Here is a 14,744-nt window from a genome sequence, read left to right on the forward strand (position 1 = left end):
AAGCTTCCTAGCTCCTTGCAGCATGGCTAACATCTGCCACGGGCAGCTTTGCAGTTTCATTCTCACCCTGAAGATGCACAAACTAGGGAAGTGGGACCGACCTCCTCTCAAACAACATTATTCCTTATAGTAATACTCCCTCTGTGTTCTTTCCCAGTACCATATGTGCCAGAATTATTACCTTTATTGGTTTTTTATGTATATTAGCGGAAACAACAAAGTTTGTTGAAACTATCAGTTATATGCAAGATCTATTATTTTTAATCTTGAACAGCTCCCTCTTCTTCCCCACTATTCACAGAAATTCCTTTATCCTGGATATAATAGCTTTTCCAGAAAGGATCATTTAAGAAGTAAGATTTGCTGTGAATCCATTGGAATAGGAGTTTAAGGATAGGCAGAGAAATCCAAGTTTGGAAAGGATAGCTCTGGAGGATTTGGATATTTTTCCAACCAGCTCGAATCTCTTAGCGTTGTATAATCCACGACTTCTGAAAGAGAAATGAAGATTTGAAGAGAAAATTCTCGCTCAGTTCTAATTTAATTAAGTATTGAAACTTTGATTTTCTTGGCTGTTCAATGACAGAAAATAATTTATGGTACTAAAACAAGGAATTTTATAAAACAAGGAAGTGAATTTTAAAATTCCCACCTGAGTCTTCCATATAAAATTCTAGCAAAGCAAAATGAATTATCCCAGCTGAAAGAGATCTTTGGAAGCTTAAAAAGCAAAATCAGACTATTTACAAAAGAGTTCAGTGAAAATGCTACTGTAAAAAAGTGTTGCCTGGTTTTAGATATTGGGCCCTTGTCCATTTAAATTAACCTTTGTCACAGCTGGGCATACAAATGTTTTGTTTTAGTTCACAGAGGGTTAACTCTATTCAAGCCTTCACTGTGGCAAGCCTGATCTGTGGAGTCATACAATCTGGTCTTTCAGCCCTGCCAGTCGCTAGGCAGGAAGTCTTATTTCTTAAGCTATCTTTCAGAATGGGGGGTTGGGATTTGGAGAAAGGTGGGGGAAGGGCCTTGGAGCATCTGTAAGGATCAATAACAGAGAGTGAGCCGCAAGAGAGGCCATTGTGCACACTTCAAGATAGATGCAGCCCTTGTGCACGGCCCCTGCCTGGCAGGACAGACACCTAAAACCAAAACAATGCCACCAAATGAATTCCTTGTGAAAATCAGATTGCCCTTAAAGGAGAAGATACTTAAAAGAGTGCCCTTTTAATGTTGGGAATATTCCCATTCATCAACTTGCTAGGATCAGGCAGTCCCCACCAGAAATAACTCCAAATTGATTTTTAAACGCCTTTTGTCCTCATGCTAATACTGTATTGAATTGGAGGGGGTGATCATTTTGGTCTTAGTCACATGCATCAATGCATTGAGTAATCTTTTTTCTTTCTTTTTTCCCCACCCTCTCCCTTTCTTCCTTCTTTCTTTTTTATTCTAATGTTTGCTTTACCATACTGGCGTTGGAGGCATCATTAAGGGAATGAAAAAAAATTTGGTTAGGATTTGAGTAACACATGTGTGAAATCCCTCCTCCAGCAGCTGGTATTGGCTCTTGAAACTTCATCTGAACTAAACAGATGCTCTTAGTGTGTTATTTTGAGATCATTTAAACCAGACTCGTAGTCAAGAAATCTTCAAAAATCACAGGTCTTACTTTAAAATGCATTGAAGTCATGATATCATGCCACCTCTTACAAACATTATATGGGTATTGGACAGAGATGCCTGAGCTTGGAAAAGTGAGCAGTTCCACCAATGAAATTATGATTTTAAAAGCACTACCAAGTTGTTGTAATTTAATCCAGTCCGGATTTTCATTTTTTGAATTCTTCTTTCCCAAGCCCACCTAACATTCCTGTTTTACTGTATCCTTTTTTCCAAGGACTAAGGCAGTGGTTCAGTAGTGCTTTTATGATGCAAATTCTTTATGGCTGTTGGAAAGAGTAATGGAGTCATTGCTGCCTCTCTTCCACTAAACCCCCAAAGTATTGGTGACAACTGATGGTAACAGCTGTGGAAAATGGAATCATAAAGAGACTCTAATATCCTTCTCCCCATCTGAAATCTTTCAGGAATAAATGCATAAACCAACTTGAGGTCCGTAATGTGACTTGCAGATACACTGTGGAATAGGGCAGGGAGAAAGACCTGCAATTGAAATGAGTCCCAAGCTTAATTTATTTTATGCTTCTTGAATTGAGACCTGACATATTCTCCTGGACTGTTTTGAGGCTTGAGAGAATACGTTGACACTTAACAAGATCATCTGGATATTTTTAAACCATCCCTCACCTCTCCCCTTATTTTGGGAAAAATGTATTAAAAGAAAATCTAGATTGATATCATTGTTTTTGCCTCTCTGATACATTATAATTCTGCCTTAATATTTAAACCAAGGGATCAATTCTTTTAATGGACATTTTTCCAGAGATACACAAATATTACTAACAGAACTTGGAAGTTCGGTTACCGTTTACATTGCATTAAAATGGGGTATGAAACCTACCATGACCCTTTTGAACAATGTGGTCTTTAATGTGCTTTAAGTGGGAGGGCCTAGGGAAGGAAAAGCCATAAAAGTCTTCAGGGTTCAAGATGAGGTTGGGATTTTATCCCATTGCTTTTGTCATTTTCACACACAAACATCACTGTATCGTGTTTGATTTAGCATCCTTAATACAATGAGGTGGGAGAACAAAAGGATATTAGAAGCATAAGTATGGAAACCAAATATTCTCTCTTCGCCTCCAAATTTTTTCAGATCATTCTCTTTTCCCTGTCTCCCCTGCTATTGGGATTTCCTTTAAACCAATGAAATCAGATCGTTTTTAAGAATCTTCTTTCTCTATGCTTTAGTGGTTTGTTTGGGCAATTGAAAAATAAGCCACTCCTCAAAATATTTTTTAGCCACATGGAAAGTCTTTTCCCAAAGACTTGGTAAAAACACCATAATTAGGAAAAATGCATCTACTCCTATTTCAAGGTTGAGAATTTGGGGGCGTTCCTGATGCACAGCTGTTTTACATATTTTGAAAAGCCTGATAGATGTAAAGGTCATTGCTAACTCTAACAAGGTCTTGATGCTCACATTGTCATCCAAGGACCTTGCATTAATTAGGATGAGAAGCATGGAAGGTCAGGAGTCAACTGACTGGTGGGCCCCTGTGGATTGTCATTGGGGCCAGGAAGAATTCCTATAGGATTTTTAGCTGTTAAAACAAAACAAAAACAAAAACAAAACCTGCTGCTGCTTCCATGGTCTCTGAGCAGATCCCTTGGTCTGTATGGGAAGAACTCATTCCCTGTTGCCCAAATGGCTCATAAAAACTTGGTCGCATCCACTGCTTTGCTATATAGCCTTCCCAGTGTTGGGTAAAGAGAATCTCAGCAGCATGATTCTGTCACTTGGCCAAGTCACTTGACCTCTGTGAGCCTCAATTTCCTCATATGTACAACAGGAGATAGTAATACCAATCTCACAGGGCTGCTATAGGCATTACATAAGAGAACCTCTGTCACAGTGCCCAGCACATGCTTAGCATGCCTTGAAATTGGAATGAGTTTTTAAAGAATGGCAAATTTAGGGAGATTTGGAAGGAGAGGATTCTTGGTGAGCCTGTGGCTGGTACTATTTAATATTCCAAGTAGAAAAGCCTGCCCCTCACCTCCCCCATGCCTCCATTCAGTAAGCAACATTCAGGGGAGGGGCCCTTTGGAAGTTAAGCCTTGAAAATGCCTTACAACTAGTGAGACAAGCTGCTGAGCCTTCTCCTTTACAACCAGTTGCTATGCTAATAATCTATTCCTGGGCTAATAAAAATAATTAGTAATGAGAGGGTCTCTGCAAAATTTGCAGGTTTTTTTCCCTTAAGAGAGTCTTTTACAGTTGTGTTGATTGGGGAGAAAAAGGAGAGAGGATGGGCTCTAAGTGAACACACAGATGAAGTAATGGTCAAGAAAGAAAAGATAGTCAAGTTAGTCATCTCCTTCCATGTGTTTGGTTGATAAATAGATGTCAAGACAGTGGCCATGACATGCTTAATAGCCCCTTCTTAGAAGATTTACCATGAACTGATAAAGTTGAGAATATTGTTAGCATGCTAATCACTGCCCTATTTAACTTTGGAATCCTCAGTCTCCCTGCCTTCTGGGGGTTGAGAGCTTTTATCAGTGGCTCATTATTCTGATCTCTGTGTATAAAATTATAACTTACGTAGCCAACATTCATTGAGCATTTAATGTGTTCTAAGCCCAGAGAATACAGGTGAATTAGAACTGCAGCTCCCCTTTTCGGAATAATGTTAATGTTTCTTAACAGATACTAACAATTGCTGGGAGAGGAGGAATATTTGGCTGCACAAGCATTATTTAAAACTGGCAGGATTTGTTTTCACTTTGGAGCCCTGTATTTCTTTAGCTTTTCTTCCTTCCTTCCTTCCTTCCTTCCTTCCTTCCTTCCTTCCTTCCTTCCTTCCTTCCTTCCTTCCTTCCTTCCTTAGCAAGCTACACCTTTCTTGAAGCGTTTTTGCTCTTCCAAATGTATGGTTCCAAAATAGAATATTCAAATATTTTTCTTAACGTAAAGTTAGAGTCCCAGATTGCAATTGGCAAAAGTGTGGAAATACTCTAAACATCATTACTCTGTTTGCATCCTATTCACTGTTAGCAAAAATGTTTTCCTTTTGTGAGGTTTCAGCATGTTCCCTCAAAGTAATGGCTACAGCACCCTAGCTTTGCTTTTCAAAGGAGCTGATAAGTTATGGGTAACATTAAATATCAATTACAGTTCATTAAATAATCACTGTATACAGCAAATGCATATTTTGGGCATTAAAAAAATATATATCCCAGTGGCCATTTAATCCCAAAATGCATGCACTTGAGTCAGTGTGGAAAGAGTGTGTTAAGTGAAAAGTTTGACACTCGATAGGTGCTAGTCATGGAAGTCTTGACTATATGTATATGCACACACTCTCGTATGCATTGATGGTTTTTGTTTTTAAGTTGGCCATGAGATAGTTGTTAATTGCTTAGGATTCTAGGTTCCTGTTGAATAGGTAGATACCAGTGTCTTTGCTTTCATGCCATGTATGCCTTTTGGAATCATGTACACTAAAATACTTGCCATGAGGTTACCAATCTGATAATAGAGAAAAACTACCCACCATAGAATAGGTTTAATATAGAAAGTTCACCATGTCATGTCCTGAAAGATAATTCCGTTTCTTCATTCTTTATTTCTACCAACCATTAGTCTTACCCCAGAGTAAGACAATGATGAATATCTAGGGAGTCTTGAGGATTAGGGGAAAAGAGTGCTAGTTTTATGAAAATATTGATTCAGTGCCTCGGAAGCAGAACCTTTTGGTTCTGATGGCTACTTTAGTAAAATTGAGTGTGTGTAGTGTGTGAAGGAGTGCTGATATGCATTAAGTTTCATGATTTTTGGTCTCAGTGATAAATATATAGAGACTCTACCATTTATTCTGAACAGTGTTTTATACATGGAAGTAGTTATAAAAGTACTTTTTGGCAAATAGTATGAGAATCTCCAGTAACGCACATACCTCTGTTCTGGGCCCATTAAGCTAAATCTGGTCAGAAGATTTCCTTTTGGTAAGGCAAAGGAAAATGTGGGAACTGCATTTTCCGTTCTCCTAGAACATATGGTTTCACTTAAAGCATGCTAATTGGTCTCTCTTTAACCAAGACCTTAGAATTGGGCAAGGACCTAGGGAGCTGAGTACTGAGCTTTTAAGCATTAGTGTAAGGTATCTGGACTGGCCCACTAGTTTGTCATCTAGAGTTCTTATAAACTGTGCACTTTGATTTGCAAGTAGGGAAGTTATACCATTCATTCATTCAACTGACATTCACTAGTGTTTGCTCTGTGCTTGATATACATTAGGGATGCAGAAAAATTAAGAGTCTCTTTCTGCTCCATGGATCATATAGCTTAGTAGAGAGAGATAGTTAAGTGCAACGAAGTGTTGGAGGAACAGTGATAGCAATCCTGAAGGGTACAGAGGTTATTGCAGAGGTAGGAGAGCGCATTTCTCTTTGGGCTATCAGGTTAGACTTCAACCAGGAAGGTATCATGAGGGATTGGTTGACATTTGCCAGGCCAGTGAAGGTAGGGAGAGTCTCCCAGGCAGAAAGAGCACCATGAGCAAAGACATAGCAATATAAAACAACCTGACAGGGTATGGGGTGAGTTACAAGTAAGGCCCATATAGGTCAGGAAAATTGGTTGGTTCTAGATGCAAGGGATGCCCTAGAGAGAGCTTTAGTCTGTGAATGGATTCCCCTACACCTGTTGAGCTGAAGAGAGCCCTGTTTACTTTCTTCTTAATCCTCCCCTTGTAGATATGTTGAAGAGATTAATGTAGTACTTGGTTAGAAAGGAGCACAGATCTGCCTCAGAGCTAGAAGCGTGCACACCACTGCTGCTGGGATTTAGGGAAGAGCATGCTATAGCCTTACTTAACCCTGTTACAAATTGTCAGGTCTTCTAGAGGGAGGGGCTTTGGTTAAATGGTTTTAAGCAGTTATACTCTCTGCCTAGGGTCATCTGTGCTCTATGGGAATGTTCCAAACAGGAATGGAGTCTGTTGTATTTTTTTAATGAAAGAAGAAATAGAGTCCTAATAATATCTTACCCAGACTCTTTGACTAGTTAAGACCAAGAAGAGTTTCTTTTAGTTTTCTGGGGAAAGCTCTATATGTTTTTACTGAGATAGTCATTGTAGTTTCACTTAGATCTAGGTGAAATAGTTGGTGATTAGGGACCAAAATATTACAATGTTTTTGGTTAATTAGTATTAGTTGTTTATCTTTTTAATTTTAAATTTTAGTTTAAAATTAACCTGCAGTAAAATTGAGGAGTCTTGAGTTGGAGTATAGTCCTATGAATGTAGATTTGTGTAAACCAGCACTACAGTCAAGATATGGAACAGTTTAACCCCAGAAACTCCCTCATCCTACTCTCCCTATGTGGTCATACCCTCACCTTACTTATAACCCTTTGTGGCCATACCCTCATCTTTCTCCTAACCTCCTAGCAACCACTGGTCAGTCTGGTCTCTGTTACTATAATTTTTATCTTCCTGACAGTGGAAGTATATAGTATGTAACCTTTTGAAGCTGGTTTCTTTCACTCAGTATAATGCCTTTGAGATTCACCCAAGTTGTTAACTGTATCAATAGTTGATTCTTTTTTTTACTGACTAGTATTCCATTGTATGGTGTTGATCCATCCATCTCTTAAAGGACATATGCGTTGTATCTACTTTGGGGTGATTATGAATAGAGCTGCTATAAACATTCATGTACAAATTTAGATGTGAACCTAAGTTTTCATTTTTCTGATAAATTACCTAAGAGTGAACTTAAGGGGTCATATGGTTAAGTATATATTTAACTTCATAAGAACCAGGGCTCCTGAGTGGCTTAGCCAGTTAAGTGACTGACTTTGGCTCACAGATCTCGAGGTCTGTGAATTTGAGCCTTGTGTAGAGCTCTGTGCTGACAGCTCAGAGCCTGGAGCCTGCTTCAGATTCTATCTCCATCTCTCTCTCTCTCTCTCTCTCTCTCTCTCTTAAATATAAATAAACTTAAAAAAATTAACTTTATAAGAACCTGTTTTCCATAGTGGTTGTTTCATTTTACATTCTCATTTGAAAGGCATCAGAATTCTGGTTGCTCTAGATTTTTATCATCACTTTGTATTACCATTTTAAAAATTTAGCCATTCTAATATGTACTGGTATCTCATTTATCTGATAGTTAATGACGTTGAACATTTTTTCATATACTTATTTATCAGTCACATGTCCTATTTGATGTAGTGTCCAAGTCTTTTAGTTTAATTTCTTTTTATTTTTATTTAAAAAAAATTTTTTTTTCTAATGTTTTATTTATTTCTAGGAGACAGAGAGAGAGACAGCGTGAGCAGGGGAGGGTCAGAGAGAGAGGGAGTCACAGACTGAAACAGGCTCCAGGCTCAAGCTGGCAGTCAGCACAGAGCCCGACGTGGGGCTCGAACCCACGAACCACAAGATCATGACCTAAGCGAAAGTCGGACGCTTAACCGACTAAGCCACCCAGGCGCCCCTAGTTTAATTTCTTTTTAAACTTCATTGAATTTTGAGAGTTCTTTACTTACTAAAGATGGAAAAGGAATACAGCTAGTAGTTATGGAAGCGATTCGCCAGTATTTTGAGGCAATTTTTTAGTTTTTTGAGAGAGAGTGCTTGCGCGCGCGCGCACACACACACACGTGAGCGGGGGAGGGGCAGGAGAGAGAGAATCTTAAGTAGACTCCACCCCCAACATGGATCCTGACACAGGGTTCCACCTCACAACCGTGGGATCATGACTTGAGCTGAAATAAAGAGTTGGACACTTAACCGACTGAACCCCTTCCAGGCAATTCTTAAAACCATAGTTTATGCATCATATCTTTTACAATGCTCAGCCTTTTTCTTTAATAACCAACCTGTACTGTATAACACATGGGTTTTTCTCACAATTCTGCAATGCCTTGTGGGATTTAGGAATGTTAAACAGTTGAATTGATATATTATGATGTAATCCTCTGTAATCCTCTCCCTAGATATAAATTGCTCTTTTGACAATGAGAAAGGATTATTTCCAGTATATGGCATAGTGAATAGAGGAAGGGTAGAATTAGATCAGGTCAGAGACTTAAGATAGGGCCTGATCATATAGGCCAATGGAATTTACTTGAAATGCAAAAGGAAGTAATTAGAGTATTTTGAGCAGATTGTTTTTAAATATCATTTTATTAAAAAGGTTTTTTAAGCATTTTTATTATTGTTTTTATTAAAAAAATTTTTTTTTATGTTTTATTTATTTCTGAGAGAGAGACAGCATGAGCAGGGGAGGGTCAGAGAGAGAGGGAGATACAGAATATGAAACAGGCTCCAGGCTCTGAGCTGTCAGCCCAGAACCTGACGCTGGGCTCAAACCCACAAACCGTGAGATCATGATCTGAGCTGAAGTCAGACGCTTAACGGGCTGAGCCATCCAGGCACCCCAACTATTTTGTTTTTAGAGAGAGAGTGCGCAAGCGAGCAAGGGGTCAGAGAGAGAATCCCATGAGGGGCAGAGAGAGGGAGAGAAGCAGGGTTCACCCGAAGCAGGGCTCCTGCTCATCTGAAGCTGGTTGAGCAGATTTTTAAAAGATCCTTCCCACCCCCTACCACACTGAGGATAGGTTAGAAAATGGATTGTAGGAAGCCCAAGAGAAGTAGGGAGACCAATAATAGACCAGATGGTCATCCAAGTGAGAAATGATAGTAGCTTAAACTAGGGCCAGTAGTATGGAGATTGAGAATAAACTTGAGATCTGTTTTGGAGGGAGAATTGATAGGGTTTGTTGATGATTTGGATTATGGAATATAAAACAAAGTAAAGGGACTAAGGAATGACTCCTAGATTTTAGGCTTGAACAACTAATGGGTATTGGTTTCAGTTAGTAATAATGGAGATTACCATGCGAGCAGGGAAGGGTCAGAGGGAGAGAGAAAGGGAATCTCAAGAAGACTTTGCACTGAGCATGGAGCCCAACATGGGACTTCATCCCATGACCCTCCCGTCATTACCCAAGCCTGAATCAAGAATCAGATGCTCAACAGACTGAGACACCCAGGTGCCTCTACATAGGTCATTTGAAAACCAGATGAGGGGCACCTGGGTGGATCAGTTGGTTAAGCGACCGACTTCACCTCAGGTCATGATCTCACAGCTTGTGAATTCAAGCCCCACATTGGGCTCTGTACTAACAGCTCAGAGCCTGGAGCCTGCTTCCAATTCTGTCTGTCTCTCTGCCTCTACGCTGCTCATGCTCTGTCTCTCCTGTCTCAAAAATAAATAAACATTTAAAAAACATTTTCTTTAACCAGATGAAATGTAGAGATAGCGATAGTGTAGAGGTTGCTTATGCAAACATGCGCAAGTTACTTTAATTTTCTGGACCTCAGTTCCTCCAGGTTGAGGAACTAGTGTGTTTCTCAAGCCCCCTCTGGCTTTGAAATTTAATGACTGCATAATCCAGGATCAGGTAATCCGAGAAGTCACAAATGGCAATATGCATAACAACAAACACATCAACTCTCAAAGTCAGTAATATCTTCATCAGTGAAACCATCAGTAGCCAAATCAGTCTCTAATTCAGTGTTTGACAGAAGCACAGGGTTTTAACATTTGGAAGCTACAGTATAATGAAAGTCCCTAAGAGTCTCTTTGAAATAAATACAAAGACAATTTTGTGTATGCACGCTTCCCTAAAGGAGATTTTGGCAGCTCTGGCTTAACTGTTTGGTATAATTGCACCATGTGTGTTTTCATGGCTCCAACAAGGGACCTGTAAATTAACCTCATATGCATGGAAGATATTTCTGTCTTTATTTTTTTAAGATTTTATTTTATTTTATTTCTAAAATTTTTTCACAGTATATTTTTGAGAGAGTGTGCATGAGCAGGAGAGAGGCAGAGAGGAGGACAGAGAATCTGAAGGGGGCTCCATGCTGACAGCAGAGAGCCTGATGTGGGGCTTGAATTTACAAACCGTTGAGATTATGACCTCAGCCAAAATCAGGCATTTAACGGACTGAGCCATCCAGGTGCCCCAAGATTTTATTTATTTATTTTTAAAATGCAATTTTTAAAAGCTTTTTTTTTTTGAGAGAGAGACAGACAGACAGCATGAGTGAGGGTATGTGTATAAGGGATGGGGGGAATCAGCACAGAGCCTGATCTGGGGCTCAAATTCATGAAACCGTGAGATCATGACCTGAACCAAAAATACAGAGTCAGATGCTTACCCAACTGAGCCACCTAGGCACCCCTACAATGCATTTTTAAAATCTTTTTTTTTCATGTTTATTTATGAGAGAGAGCCCGCGCAAGTCTGGGAGGTACGGGGGGGTGGGGGTGGGGGGGGAGGGAGTCGGGGAATAGGATCCAAAGCAGGCTCCATGCTGACAGCAGAAAGCCTGATGTGGGGCTCACACTCATGAACCTTGAGATCATGACCTGAGCTGAAGTCAGATGCTCAGCCAAGTGAGCCACCCAGGTGCCCCCCAAGATTTTATTTATATATATATTTTTTCTAATATTATTTACTTATATTTTTAATCTATTTTACCTACAACTTGTTTTATTTTTTTTATTTTTATATTTTTTTAATTTAAATTCAAGTTAGTTACCATATAATGTAATAATGATTTCAAGAATAGAATTTAGTGATTCATCACTTACATATAACACCCAGTCCTCATCCCAGCAGATGTCCTCCTTAATGTCCCTCGCTAGTTTAACCCATTCCCCCAACCAACACCCTGCTAGCAACTCTCAGTTTGTTCTCTGTATTTAAGAGTATCAGGGCTTCTGGGTGGCTCAGTCAGTTAAGCATCCGACTTCAGCTCAGGTCATGATCTCATGGTTCCTGGGTTCTAGCCCCTCATTGGGCTCTGTGCTGACAGCTAGCTCAGAGCCTGGAGCCTGTTTCAGATTCCATATCTCCCTCTCTCTGCCCCCCACCTCTCACATTCTGTCTCTGTCTCAAAAATAAATAAATGTTTTAAAAAATTTTAATAAATAAAGATTTAATTTTTTAATGTAATTTCTGCACATGGGGCTTGAACTTACAATCCCAAGATCAAGAGTTGCATGCTCTACCAACCAAGCCAGCTGGTTGCCCCTGTTGAGCATTTTACTATGTGCCAGGAACTTTATATGTATTAACTCTAATTCAATCCTCGCAGAAATCTAGTGATATAAGTACTATCATTATCCACATTTTATAGATGAGGGGCTGAAGCAATGTGACCATACATTTAATAAATATAAAAGCTGAAATTTTAATTCAGACAGTTTGACTTCATGGCTTAGCCTCTTAATCACTGTTTTTGTGATAATTATTTCACAGTATATATAAGTAAGGTGCTGTGCACCTTAAATTTTTATAGTGCTATATGTCAGTTACAGCTCAGTAAAACTAGGGGAGGGGAGTATAAATATCAAACCATAGCTACAAAATATAAATTTTGATACAAAAACATTACTATATTACTTTTTGATGTATAGAGAAATGACCAGCTTGAAGTCACAAGCCTAGCTTCATCCTACCAATTTTGCATAAAAGCTGGAAGTACAGATATAGAATGTAGGTCATGGGCTTCTATCGATGATCCAAAACTAGGAAGGAAGCTCATACCATCTAAATACTCAAGAACACCAGGATGACTCAGACAAAATAGTAAACGAAGTCTTGTATTTGGTGCCAAGGCCTAAGCTTACCATTACATGTTGTAAATGAGGCTGCTTAGCAACAAAACATGAAAGAAAGCTTAGAGGTCTGAGTTTGCATACAGTAAATATTGATCAGTAATATTAATCCATGATCTTTTATGCAGTCATATAGTATATACGTTCACAAATACATTGCACCACCCTAAAGGTGATAAACTGGATTTATATTAATTAAAAACATAGTAGGGATGCCTAGCTGGCTTAGTCAGTGGAGCATACAACTCTTAACCTTGGGGTTGTGAGTTCAAGCCCCATGTTGGGTGTAGAGATTACTTAAAAATTTTTTTTAATCTTTAAAAAAAAAAACTGGTATACAAAAGAGAATAGGAAGAATAGACTCCTTCTCTGTTCTGTACTCATCAAGCAATAGTAGATTCTTTTTTATTTTTAAGTACTCTCTACACCCAACAGGAGGCTTGAACTTACAGCCTCAAGATCAAGAGTTGCATGCTTTACTTGCTGAACCAGCCAGGTGCCCCAAGCCACAGTAGAGTCTGAGCAATTTATTTTCATATGATCCTTACAAGCAGGAACATGTACAAAGGGAAAGGCAGATGATCAGTATGATAAGGGGACTAGAAATCATGTAACTATGTAAGTCGCTTGTTGGGGCTAGTGGTATTATACTCAAAAGGCTATAAAACTCTTGGTGAAAAAAGGGAGGGAACAGGCTTGTTCAGATTGGGAGTGTCCACAGATTGAATTGAGACCAGTGTGTTTCTATTACATATTTAAGCTTCAGGAGCCATAGCAACTACTGGCAACCCTTATAAAGCCATGAGGTATAGCACTTCTGATTCACTTTTATCACCACCTCTACCACAGAGATGAGCATTCTCTCCTTTTCTAGAACACGGCCATCTCACTGGTCACATTCATAGTTCCATCAGAAGCTAGCAGTCCTTGTGTCCCCATTAGAAAGTCTTAGGAACAGAAAATTTTATTGAAACAACTTGGGGCATTATCTTTTTTCAGTCCAGTTAGCAGTAGCCATTACCTCTTCTGCTCTAGTCAGCTTATCTAGCTGTGTAAACTTGGTACCTTACAGGCCAGACCAGTGGCTGTTCTCAAAAGAGGATTGGTATAAGCTGAGCAGACAGCCCAAAAGGAATCTATTACATATTCTATTCTCTTACCATATACTGCCTTCTAACAATTACTATAGCCTCCCTACAGAAGACTCCAAATCAGTCCAACTCCGGAATTGCATGTTCTAGCATTCATCAAGGCCTTCCTCACCTCCTTCTATCTCAGATAACCACACCTAAAACACATTTAAATACCTACAGCCAGCAAGCCCCTTTGACTGTACTGTTCCCTCTGGCTGAAATTACCTTTAACATACTTCTGCTATAGGGCGCAGTTCAGGTGACACCTCTTCTAGATAATCTTTCCTTAGGCTTCCTCATCTAGTTCTAGAATCACTCATTTCTCTGTGCCTGGTATATCTTCTCTTTCTAGTTTAGTGTTGACTGCTCTGTTTTGAAATTATGGGATTGATGTCTGTGTCCTTCACTTTTGTGAGGTACATGTGAAGAGCTCAGGGGAGCTCTTATATGTTTATTCAGTGAATAAATGTCAAGAGATGATCTGAAGCAAAAAGTAATCATTACTCTTCTAGGTAATCAATGTCTATGCTTTCAACTTCAGAAGTATTTGTTGAAAGCTATAGTGCATGGATCCAAGCTATCTATTAATGAAATATCTGTATATTTATATATTTTTTAGAGAAGACTCCCCAGACCACCAACTCGTTTTTTTCCTTAGATGCACAAGGAATCCTTCAAAGTTTCCAGTAGCAATCCAAATAGGACAAACCACAGGTTTGCAGGGTCTTATCTCCAACTGGAAAACCTAAATTGACATGAATATAAAAACGGTTTTATCACAAATAAAAACCTGATTCCTTATTCAAAGATTCTTACCCATAAGAGACAAGAAGGAATTAGGGACTGTGGTCTGAATTTTTATTTTCTTGGCCCTAGCTGTTGAGTGATGAGGTAGCATTTTCTCTGGACTCTTTTTATTTCCTGTGGCTTCAGCTAATTGTAATTTGTGAACAATTTCATCCTTGTGTTCAGGCCTAAGCACTTAATGGTGGTAACATTTTCTTTTGTCCTTTTAATGTTTATTTTTGAGAGAGAGACAGACAAGAGTGCTAGCAGGGGAGGGGCAGAGAGAAAGAGACACAGAATTCAAAGCAGGCTCCAGGCTCCAGGCTCTGAGCTGTCCTCAGAGTCCAGAACCTAATGTGGGGCTCGAACTCATAAACCTCGAGGTCATGACCTGAGCCAAAGACGGCTGCTTAACCGACTGAGCCACCCAGGTGCCCCTTATCTTTTTTTTTCTTTCTTTCTTTTTTTTTTTTAAGTAAGCTCTACACACAGTAC

General features: G+C 39.2%; 1 protein-coding gene across 3 annotated transcripts in view; it reads left to right on the top strand.

Moving 5' to 3' along the window:
- Positions 1-14,744, top strand: part of NR6A1 (nuclear receptor subfamily 6 group A member 1) — a 236,684-nt gene that overhangs the window by 170,640 nt on the left and 51,300 nt on the right. The window lies entirely within an intron of this gene.

Source organism: Hyaena hyaena, unplaced genomic scaffold, assembly GCF_003009895.1.
Source record: "Hyaena hyaena isolate Hyena2069 unplaced genomic scaffold, ASM300989v1 scaffold_151, whole genome shotgun sequence".
Classification (NCBI taxonomy): domain Eukaryota; kingdom Metazoa; phylum Chordata; class Mammalia; order Carnivora; family Hyaenidae; genus Hyaena; species Hyaena hyaena.